A 12,694-nucleotide genomic window follows, 5' to 3' on the forward strand; every position below is an offset into this window, starting at 1 on the left:
TTCAACTGATAATTTTTTTCTTAATTCGCATGTTTTACATAGCTGTCAAAGTTTATTATTGTTTACATTTTTATATTTAAAAATTTCCGCTAAACGGACAAAAAATTTCGTTTATATTTTGAATCACTCAAGTTATCCAAGCATCTCTTAAACAAATATATTTTCATTTAAATAATGATATAATTGCATACAAAAATATAATTTTAGAAAATATTATTTTTCTTTTAAATGTTAACATATTAGCCATATTTTTACATTTCATATTGACATTGTTTATATAACATGATTAACTAAAAATAATCTTTTCCGGAACACTTTATATTAAGAAACCCATATGAAGAATTTAACCAGACAGCGGCAGCTTGTTAATTCAGAAATCTATTAAATGCTAACAAATTAAACAATATTGTTTTATATATACATTATGTAGATGAAGATATTAACTAAAAAGTCTCTTCCGGAACACTTAATATAACAAAACCCGTATGAGGTTACCCGGCCGGCTGCTGCTACTTTTTGGCCAAATATTGAAAGTTTTTTGATTTCAGTTTTATTATTTTAAATATTATTTTATCTACATAATGATATAATTGGTATGCATACAAAAATTTTAAGAAAACAATTATTTTTCTATAAAATGTTAACATCAAAGAATAATAAGAAGTTGGACTATGACATTGTTTTACAACAAAACATTTCCTTCTCTTCACAGACGAGTTCTGTGTAAATTCAACGCACTTGTGAGAACTCAATTCTCTCACAATACTTCAAAACTTTTTCGCAAAAATACCGGGATAATAGGACTTGAACGACGTTTTTTCACAAACACATAACTATTTTTTAATTTTTTAAACAATTTTATCGCATTTAACAATACGAAATATTTTTATTTTTCACAAACTAAAAAAAATATTTTTTTAATTTTTTTGACAATTAATTTTTGTATGTTGAAATTAAAATTGACAAAACAAAATTGTGTATTTTGGTACTGAAAATGAAAAAATTATTTAAAATAAACATATTTTTTTTGCAAAAAAAGAGATTTTAAGTCCGAAAAATATATTTATTAAATGTTTACTGATTAGATGTGGGCAAAATAAATTAAAAAATCTGCGAATGTAGAAATTTAAATGTTATTTATTTTTCCTAAAATTTTTATGTACGATTTTATGCAAGTATGTATGTTTGGAAAGTGTGGTGAAAGTCTTTGGAGCTCCAATTCTAAAATTCTACCAATACATACTTAGAGTTAGGTACCGAATGACAACTCCTTTACGTACCAACTGACAAGCCCCAATTTCTTTATATTCTTTGGTTAACATATTGTTTTATAATAATCTAATTTACATTCTATCTTGGTTAATCCTATTCCGTACATGTACTTTATTTTATCATATCTTTACATCTTTATATTTATTTTTTAATAAAATATCAAAATTAAAAAAAAAAAAAAAACATAAAATGAATTCGTCGTTCTTATGGTTTTTGACAATTACGTAAACTAAATGCAAAAACAAAATACATGTAAAAGGTTGTTGTAGCAGAACTGCCACCACCCTATGTGAATTCGCCTTGCTATCGTTGAACGAACTTCCATATTTCTGAAAAAGTCATGTATTTTCTATGCTTATTTGCAATTAATATCAATGCTTATTTTCAATGAAATGTTTTGCATACCTTTAGGCTATTTAATCTGTAAATCCGTATGCAATTAATAGAGATGAACACATAGTGATTTTTTGACTACACAAGTAAATTAAGAGCTGACACGAGATTATCACGCGTGCTTAGTTCACGTCTTTATCTGCTTATGACACTTCATATCCGTCACTGTTCATCAAATTCTTATACGTGGACACAATGTATACAGAGATGTCACTTTTGACATTTGAAAAAGTCTAAAATCAGCTTTTGTTTGATATTGAAATTGTTGAATTGAATTCGTTTTGTGCTAAAGAGAGGAAAATAGCTTTTTGCTCGTGACGTCTCTGTATACCCTGTGACGTGGACGTAATTTACTAAGTAAAGGAGTTATATGGGGGACCTAACCTCATGAAATTTAACAGAGACATACATACAGTGTCTCTCATAAGTATTCGAATTTAAGTATAATGTGAAAAGAAGCCCAATTTAATAACATATTTTGTATGCAAAATTAATAAATTAATTTGTTTAATTGTCTAGACACTCCTTAGCTTTCATATCACGCTTTTTAAAACTTTAAAAATTCAAATTTACTTAAATTAATTTAGCTTTATTTAAACTATATTATACGAAACACAAAAATTAGAATCGAATGGTTTTTTGCTAAAAATTGTTTTAAGGGGTTAATATCAACCGAATCGATATAATTTTTGACCATTTGGTCCACAATTTTGGGGCATTTGTACCATCTTTTTATGTTATATCATTAAAATGGCGATTTTTGGCCATATTTGTATTTTTTCTCCTTTTTCCCAGAAATAAAACTAAAATTTGTTATTGGGATTTAATTTACCCCATGGGGTGTCCAAAAATAATATTTTTTGTTACAAGAATCCGTATTTAAACCTTCCAGGATATATTATTGGAATCATTCTTCTATCGCTAATTCAATTTATTGGAACTCAAGTCCGTTTTTATAATACTAGGGTCAAAAATTTTCGGGGAAACTTGTCTTCTATATATTGTTTTAGATATCAGCTGTTATAATTTTAAGTTTTCAATATATTGTGGAAGTGTACAACTCTAAAACATGCCTCGCAGAAACGCCATTCAATATAGTGGAATCATTCTTTTTATAACCAATGGCCTCTAGGCTGAATGTCACCATATCATTATGGTCTAACTCAAAAATATTGATATCTGTTTATCAAATATTCATTATCAACCGTTTTCACAATAAATAACACTATGCAACAAATTGAGGGTCATGGTCTGGGAGGTGAAAAACCGTTCGGCGTTGGTAGATCAAACTTTTATGTTATCGGTCATTAAAAGTTGCGCTTTTTAACACTAAGTTTGTTAAAACTTTACAAATACTTTCAGAATTCACTTCAAAAACATATGTTTCGTTTAGCGATCTGCAGAACAACTTTACAAGGAATATATCTTACAGATTTCGGACCACAAATATTGATTTTTAATGGGTCTATCGGGTCCATTTTGTAAACATTTGTTGAGAAACTTTTGATTGTGTGTGAGAGAAAGAGATGGTTGATATTTCTTTCTCTTTTTCTCACATACAAAAATCAAAAGTTTCCCAAAAAAGTTTCCTAGTGTGAACCAGGTAATAGTGTAATTAATTTGCCATGAAATTTTTTTAAAAACAAATTATAAAACTGTTATTTTTTCAGATACAAACCCTTCCAGATCCTACATCTTATCAATAAAGAGGAATGCTTCTAATATCCAACTTATAATCAAACTACATGTTTCGGCGTCAAATACGACAGGGTTCAAACCAAATAAACAAACAAAAAAAGAAATAAAAAACAAAGATTTATATTTTAAATTCAAAAATAGAGAATAAATCTCAACTTTATTAAATTACCTTAGTAAATAAAAAAAAGAGCTCTTTGCAGAAATGCAAATATCGGCTTCCAAAAAACGAATGAAAAAAACTTAAACTAACTTTCTATTGGTGGCAAACAATATTTAAATTCAGTTAGCGGTTTACTCGTTAGTTTTATCATAGTTTTCCATCAAAGATGTAAACTAAAGGTAGTGTATTACAATGTAATACACTTAAAGAAAAATATCCGCTCATTAAATAGTTCATACTTAAACACTAAAAGTAGAATTTTTCCGGATAATTCGATGCAAAAGGCTGATAAGTTTCATTTTAATCAAGGACGAAGTTGTTTGAAAAAGGATTAAATTAGTCTATTATTCCCCTAGCCCTTATACAACCGTACTCCCCGAATAGGGCTTTGGAGCTTTTAAGGCCCAAACCAATACTTTGCGTCGAACTGCAATTGGCAGTTCAAACACTACAATTATGATGAAATTCTGTATATTTATCTCTTATAAGATCATAAATCCCTCCACCAAATTTTAATAGGATCATTGATCATAGGATAATTGATCCTAGCTCGCATATTTAGTCTCAGAAAATCAGTTTTTCATCAATAAATTGCTCAAATGTATATGGAAATTAAGACAAAATTTATTATAAATGCTATATTAAAAAATAAATCACATTTTAGGTATGCTCATATATAGTACCATTCCCGATTATTCTATAAGTTTTAATTGTTTCAAGAACTTCTTTTTTAATCTTTTCTTATTTAAATAGTCATCCTTTATTTACATTTTCTGCTAAACTAGAATAAATATTTGCAATTAGATCTTATTTTAAATGATAGATATTACAACAAATGATATAGTGAAGTTAAGAAGTTTTAATTGCATTATAAAGGATTTTAAAGTTGAAAATGGGTTTAAAAAATGGGTTTAAAATTATAGTTTGACTATTATTTACAATAGTCTAATACAATAACAACCTTTTCGTTTGGTAATTTATAATTTACTTAACTTTAAGTAGAGTTATTACATTCCACAAAGGTCTAGATATACGCAATTTATGGCTAAAACACAAATCGCGCAATCACATTTGTTGAAGTAAACACTTGAAAGATTCTAAAATGGGCTATTGTTTTTTGGAAAATCTACTACACATTAGACCACGATAAAACAAAAGTAAAATATTTTTTATAAATTAAAAAAAATATGTTTCTAAAATGTTGGTATGATTCTTTTCCAATAGCTTCTTTAGTAAAGGAATGAATAACTAAACATATTTATTTGAAATAATTATGATAATATAGATTTTATTCGTGAAACGTTAAATATAAAAAAGTATGGCTGATGTACAAAATATATGAGATATATTTTTTGTTAATATATTTATATAATATTTATTTGTGCTGAATTTCATCGCGATATTTGTGTTTATAAGTTAATTTTGGACATTCAAGTAATTTTCTGAAGGGGACTTTGTATGGGAGCTAGGGTCAAATGAGGCTCGATCTTTATGCAATTTAGCAAGGTCATCAAGGCTTGTATAAAACTTAGCTGTGCCGTTTTCTTATCGATATACAGTTATATTTTACATAATTATGAACTCAGAAGCCCTTTTCGGGGGGTTCTGTTGTATGGGGGCTAGGTGAAGTAATAGACCGATTTTATTTATTTTCAATAAGTTCGTCCTTGGGTCAAAAGCGTATGTGCCAAATTTCATCCAATTATCTTGAAAATTGCGACCTGTACCTTGCGCACAAGGTTTACATGGACAGCCAGCCGGCCAGACGGGCGGACATAGCTAAATCGACTAAGAAAACGATTCTAAGCCGATTGGTGTACTTTAAGGTGTATAGGACATATATTTTTGTATGTTACAAACATCAGCACAAACCCAATATACCCTCCCCACTAAAGTGGGTATATTAAAACAAAATTTTTAAAAGTTTTGAAGAAAATATTAAAAATCAAAATAGACCAATTTATTGGGAAATATTTGCAATCATTTTATTTTGCCATAACTTGCCCGTATAATAAAAATACGCATAATTTAAACACAGTTTTTGCTTAAACTTTTTTGTTAAAAATTGACATTATGTATTTAAAAATAATATGATTTGAATTTGTTTATAGACTTTTATTTCATTTTTAGCAACTATGAACTACATCTAATCTTATTCTTTCCTCACATTTAACTGGGGTTTCATTTGTAAGGAAATATTTGGTTTATAAAAGCGAAAAATATATAATCGCATTTTAGATGTGATTATGATGCCGTTTGTAAAGTATGACATTAATTATTTTTTGCTGGGTAGTATTTGGTTTTTATTCGGTTTAACTGATGGGTTGTGCTATGTTCTTTTTATACCCTTCACCTTCGTGAGAAGGGTATAATATAATTTTCTGACCCTATAAAGTATATATATTCTGGACCCTTATAGATAGCGGAGTCGATTAAGACATGTCTGCCTGTCTGTTAAAATCACTTTTTAGAGGACCCCAGATATCGGCGAGATCCGTATCTTTAATAATTCCGAATGCTTTCGAGAAGATCGCTGTTTTAAATCAGCAAAATCGGTCTATAAATAACGGAGATAAGAGCAAAACTTTTGTTTTTTATTTAGTTTAGCGTTGTTGTTAATTTTGTTTTGCTTTTGGTGTAACAATAATGTAGTCGGGGAAAATTTTAAAATTTATAAATTTTAAATTTATGTTTAAAATACGCTATGGTGAAGGGTATATAAGATTCGGCACAGCCGAATAAAGCACTCTTGTTTAAATTCAAATTGTTCTTTAGCGACAACTGAGTTAGCAGTGATAAAATCATTGAGACGAATAAATATAATTTTTTCAAACATTTTTCCTAAAATAGTTAGTAAGCTTATAGGCCTATAGCCTATGTGTGATGCAATTGTTAAAGATTATTACTTATTATTAGTTATCAAATCCTGGGGATTTCGAAACCTTTAATGTTGAAATTATGCTTGACACTTCGTTGAATGTTTGAGAACAAATAGTATTTCGGTTTTTTTAATGTCTGATGAAACTTTAGTATTTCCAACGTTTATATTTTGTTGTTACCTTTCCCGCGTAAACTTCTACTAACCTTGCAAGAAGACTTGTCGCCTGGTTTTAATTTTGTCAATAGGTGATTCCATTTCTTATTACACTCTTCGTTGATGTGTTTGTGTTGAAATTGAATGTGCATATGCAATGCAACTCTGTTTGACAATGCGAATATTTACTACTCTGTTTTTCTTCTGTTCTTTTTTTTGTTATACTTTGTATTTTTTAAACTAAACTGATTTTATGTTTCATTCCTGAATAAACTTTTGAATTGTCCACACGTGTCGTCTTTATTTGAAAAGAATCAGAGGCAAGAGTACAGTATCCCAACAGGTTATGGGCCCAGTGACATTGAAGATTAAATAGTTTCTAGTGAGAAAACATTAATTGAGTGAAAATGGCCTCTATGTTTAATATACCGAAATTGGATGACACGAATTATGACTCATGGAGTCTTCAGGTGAAAAGTGTGCTTATACACCAAGATTTGTGGTCCGTTGTGTCAGGAAGCTTGACAAAGCCTGAGCCAACTGCTACGAACGCTGCTGCAGTGGCAGAGTGGATTGCAAAAGATGAAAAGGCAACGGCAACGATAATATTGTGTTCAACCCCAATGCAAATAGCTCACATAAAGAATTGTGAAACTTCTAGTGATACCTGGAGAGCATTAAAAGAGTTACATCGTCCAAAGGGACCCGTGCGTAAGGTTACGTTGTTTAGGCAGCTTCTACAAACCCGTATGGCAGAAGATGAGTGTGTTCAACAATACATATGTAATTTTGGTACAATTGTTGACAAATTGGCTGAAACCGGTGTCACCCTTCAGGAGGAGTTGTATGTGATTATGTTACTCGCTAGCCTACCAAAATCTTACGAGAACCTTGTGGTGGCTCTTGAGGCGAGAGATGACCTTCCGAAATTATCTACACTAAAGGTTAAATTAATTGAAGAAGGGGAACGTAGAAAGGTAAACAACAGTGGAACAACAAGTACAGATAGTAGCGTGCAAGTTTTTATGGCGAAAGAGAAGAAGAGCAATCAACGAAACAGTTATAGAAAAAACAACAACAATACAAATGAAAACAACGGTTCTCGAAGAAAATCAAACTTTAAATGTTTTAGTTGTGGCAGAATTGGTCACTATGCGGCACAATGCAAAGAAAAGGGTGCAAAGGCAGAGCAGAAAGATGATCGAACACATCGTGCTTTTTCTATTTCAAATGACTGTGAACTACGAAAGAACATTTGGTGTGTTGACAGCGGCGCGTCGACGCATTTGTGTTGCGACCGCAACATGTTTGATCAGTTTGAAGAACATGAAGAGGAAATTGTAATTGCTGGTAGTAACAGAATACAAACTGAAGGAAAAGGGCAAGTTTACATAAAGGAGTTTGACTTAACATTGAAAGAGGTTCTATATGTTTCGTGTTTGCAATGTTATTTTATTTCGGTTGCTAAAGCTGTAAGTAATGGTTGTACTGTAACTTTCGACGACACAAAGGCTTTGATAAAAAAAGGCGGTAAGGTTTGGTTAACTGCCAAAAGAGTCGGCGGCTTATTTTTGTGTGGTGTAAATGATAATGAATGTTTATTTTCATGTGAAACCACTGAGGAGGCGATGAAATGGCATAGACGTTTTGGCCATATGAATTTTGCTAGCTTGAGACAACTAATAAATAAGGAAATGGTTTTCGGCGTGAAACTGACTATCCCTGATAATATGAGCTGCAATGTTTGCTTGCAATGTAAATGCAGTGTTAGACCATTTAAACATTCGGAGAACAGAGCCAATGATTTGCTGGAAATAATACACAGTGACGTTTGCGGTCCCATGAATACAACTTCCAGTGGCGGTGCAAAGTACATGTTAACGTTCATCGATGATAAGAGTCGATATGTATTTGTTTATTTTCTTAAGAATAAATCCGAGGTGTTCGGAAAATTTAAAGAATTTAAATCTATGGTTGAGCGGCAGACTGATCGGAAAATTAAAATATTGCGCAGTGACAATGGCACTGAATTTGTAAATGGAGCATTTGATGAGTATCTTAGGGAACATGGAATTGTCCGGCAGTTGACCGTTCCCTATACACCCCAACAAAATGGCGTTGCGGAAAGGTTCAACCGCACATTGGTCGAGATGGCGAGATGCATGCTGGTTGATGGGGGCGTTGCTGAAAATCTTTGGGCCGAGGCAATTAATACGGCTGCATATTTACGAAATCGCTGCCCCACGAAAGCATTATGTGATGTAACGCCGCATGAAGTTTGGTTTGGACGTAAACCAGTTGTTAAGCATCTAAGAGCGTTTGGGTCAACTGCTATTGCCCTCGATAAGAAACAGCATGATAAGTTTAAACCAAAGGGTAAGGAATATATTCTGGTCGGGTATTCCGACACGGCCAAGGCTTACAGATTATATGAAAGGGATACCGGTAAGGTAATTGTGAGCAGGGACGTTTACTCCATAGAGACAGAATCAGGAGAATTTGTTGATATTGAAATACTATCGAAAACGGCAGTACAACAAAATGATAATGAGGAAATGAATATTGAGGAAGTTACCCAGGATGAAAGCGACTATGAATCGGCTGATGATTTTTGTGGATTTGAAGAGGTTCCTGAAAGAAGGAAAGCCGGAAGACCCAAGAGTAATCGCACAGGAGCACCAGGTAGACCCAAGAAAATATACAATACAGTTAATTTAATGTGCTCTGGAAATATCGACGTTCCCGAAACCGTTAATGCAGCTCTATCGAACGAATATTCGAGTTTTTGGTGGAATGCGATGGAGAGTGAGTATACTGCACTTTTGAAGAATAGAACGTGGGAAATGGTTAAGCTTCCTCCGGAACGAAAGGCAATCGGTTGTCGTTGGGTGTTTTCGCTTAAGAAGAACAAGGCAGGTGACGTCGAAAGGTTTAAGGCTAGGTTGGTAGCGAAAGGCTGCTCGCAAGTTTATGGAATAGATTATGGGGAAACATTTTCTCCCGTCGTAAGATACGAAACTATAAGAATGGTGTTTGCGTTTGCAGCTGAGTACGAGTTACACTTACACCAGATGGATGTTTCTACAGCATACCTCAACAGTGAATTGGATGATGACATTTATATTACACAGCCCGAAAAATTTGTTGACGAGAGAAGACCACATCATGTATTAAAGTTGAAGAAGGCATTATATGGCCTCAAACAATCAGGCCGCCAGTGGAATCGTAAGTTAAATTCTTTGTTGAATGAAATTGAATTTTATGCGTGTGAGAGTGAGCCATGCCTTTATATAAGGAAGAGTGAGAATAAGGTGAATATAATAGCAGTATATGTAGATGACATGTTAATTGCGTGCTCGGATATCAATGACATGAAAATTATAAAACGTGAAATTTCTAAGAGAGTCGAGGTAGTGGACAAAGGGCCAGTAAACCATTTTTTGAACATTGAAATAGAAAGAGATGGACCAACGGGATCAATTGCAATTAGTCAAAAGGCGAACATAGAACAGTTACTGAAGCGATATAATATGGATAACTGTCGGTCAGTGTCGACACCTTTGGAGCCGAACTTCCAAATTGCATGCAATGACGAGAATTGTAAGAGAGTTGACCAGGTTGAGTATAAGTCGTTAGTTGGTTCTCTCATGTACATTGGCTTATGTACCAGGCCTGATATCATGCACTCTATATCGAAACTATCTCAGAAGAACAGCGATCCACATGTAGAGCATTTTACAGCGTTAAAGAGAATGCTAAAATATTTGAGCAAAACCAAGGAGATGCAACTAAAGTATTGTAAAACTGGCCATCCAATCGAATGTTACGTTGACGCAGACTGGGGAGGAGATTCTATTGACCGTAAGTCATATACCGGCTATATTTTCCTTTTAGCTGGTGCGGCATTTTCATGGGAAAGTCGTAAACAACAATCAGTGGCCTTATCAAGCACTGAGGCTGAGTACATGGCACTATCTTCTGCGGCCAAGGAAGCAACATACATAGGAAAGCTATTGAAGGAAATTCAATTACACAACAACAATGTAATTGTAATCCAAGGTGACAATATGGGAGCATTACAACTGGTTAAAAACCCCATCTATCATGCCCGTAGTAAGCATATAGACATCAAGTACCACCATGTCAGGGATTTATATGAGAAGAAGCTGATAGATTTGAAGTACTGCAGCACTAATGATATGATTGCTGATGTGTTGACCAAGAATCTGCAGAAGGTTAACCATGAACGTTTTTCGAAACTTTTAGGTCTAGTTAAATAATTAATGGTTATTTATAATTTATATTGAATCGGAATATAAATATTAGCATTGAGGAGGAGTGTTGAAATTGAATGTGCATATGCAATGCAACTCTGTTTGACAATGCGAATATTTACTACTCTGTTTTTCTTCTGTTCTTTTTTTGTTATACTTTGTATTTTTTAAACTAAACTGATTTTATGTTTCATTCCTGAATAAACTTTTGAATTGTCCACACGTGTCGTCTTTATTTGAAAAGAATCAGAGGCAAGAGTACAGTATCCCAACAGTTTGTCTATCATTTTACTTAAAAAGTTGGCGTACTGGTTTTAAAAATGTATTTCGTGAATATTGGAGGGCATCACAAAGTTATGTTGTTGAGTTATTTTAGGTGTTGTATAATCCCTTGCTATTAGAATGATATTTATAATTTTTTGTATTTCCTCATTTATAATATCTGTAGAGCTATATTCGTCAGTGTGAAATGTTATTCTATTATCAATGAAATCTTTAAAGCTATTCCAGTTAAATGAGCTATAATCAAAATAGTGGAGGACGGCTAATGTTGCCTGTGATCACATTATGGGGCGATGATCCGACGGTAATTCGTAATCCATTGTTGTTATCTCCATATTTAAAGAAGTGTTACCTATAATAATATCAACTGTATAAGGTTGAAGATCACGTTGATGTGGGTATAGTGTAGGATTATTAGGGTAGTGCACAAAAAAGTTGTTGGATTGTTGTAAATTATTAAGTATTGAGCCTGCAGTATTATTTACCGCACAATTCCATGATATATGTTTTGCATTAATTCAAGAACTTCTTTAAAAATGTGTAGCTATTTAAAAGAATGGTTAATTTATCATTAAATAACTTTATCACATTTTATAAAAATTAGTATAAATATTTTTGAAAAGTAGTTGTATTTTTTCATAGATTTTTATAAAATTTTATAAGATTTTATGTACCTACGTGATTTTGTTATAAATTAAAATAATTAAATGCTGAATAAAATGATCTTTTATTTGTTAATATAGGGGTAGGATGCAATTTTTGCATTGTAAATTAATTTGACAAAAAATGTTTTCTACCATATCCCTAGCAAATTAATCGTTTGTAGTAGATCTATATAGGTATTTTAAAATACCTGTAAAATTTTATATTTCATAAATCCTATGTTTCATAAAATTAAATGTACTTTATTCCAGCATAGCCACAATTTTAGATTTTGGGGAAGGATCCGAGATATCAGAAGTCGCGCAAGGAATATGACGTCGAATTAAAAAAAACTACTCACACGTTATCTAGAAACAACACAATAGGTTAATATAAAACTTGTTTATTTCATAACTATATTTTATTTCATAACTATAATTTCATAACTATATTTGAACGCCTAGGGATTAACATAGAATATTATCATCTATGCTACCTATTTCAATAATTGTTTGCTATTATCTTTCTTATATAAAACCAGCCAAGTGTGCAATTTTTTTATATCAAAGATGCACTTGTTCTACTTTTTGTAAAAAAATTTGAGCCCATACCACCGCTATACGTGCTAAATTACAGTTATATTTTATCTTACCCATTTATTCATTCATTCCAACTATTACATACAATATTTTTTGCATTGTTTATATAAGGTAGACAAATTTCTAGATGTACATTTATTTTTCATTTTCATTGTGCTTTTTTTTGCAAATAACTATACAAAACTATTCTGTAATAAAAATATAATTTGCTAATTTAATTTTGTTATTTTCATATTTTTGCTTTTCTACTATGTTATTAATTATGTCTGTTTCGCCATTAAAAAAAACAACATTATATTTAATGTATACAATGTATCTTAATCCGTTTCAGTCCAATCTG

At 31.8% G+C, this 12,694-nt stretch overlaps 1 long non-coding RNA gene across 1 annotated transcript; it reads right to left on the minus strand.

The window, feature by feature from the left end:
• Positions 1–1,049: 1,049 nt before the first annotated feature.
• LOC124421470 lies at positions 1,050–1,962 on the minus strand. The gene is made up of 2 exons (XR_006941676.1): positions 1,678–1,962; positions 1,050–1,601 (listed from the first exon to the last, which is right to left on the minus strand). It is a non-coding gene; the product is annotated as an uncharacterized LOC124421470 (long non-coding RNA).
• Positions 1,963–12,694: the final 10,732 nt, after the last annotated feature.

The sequence above is a fragment of the Lucilia cuprina genome, chromosome 2 (assembly GCF_022045245.1).
Source record: "Lucilia cuprina isolate Lc7/37 chromosome 2, ASM2204524v1, whole genome shotgun sequence".
NCBI classification, from domain to species: domain Eukaryota; kingdom Metazoa; phylum Arthropoda; class Insecta; order Diptera; family Calliphoridae; genus Lucilia; species Lucilia cuprina.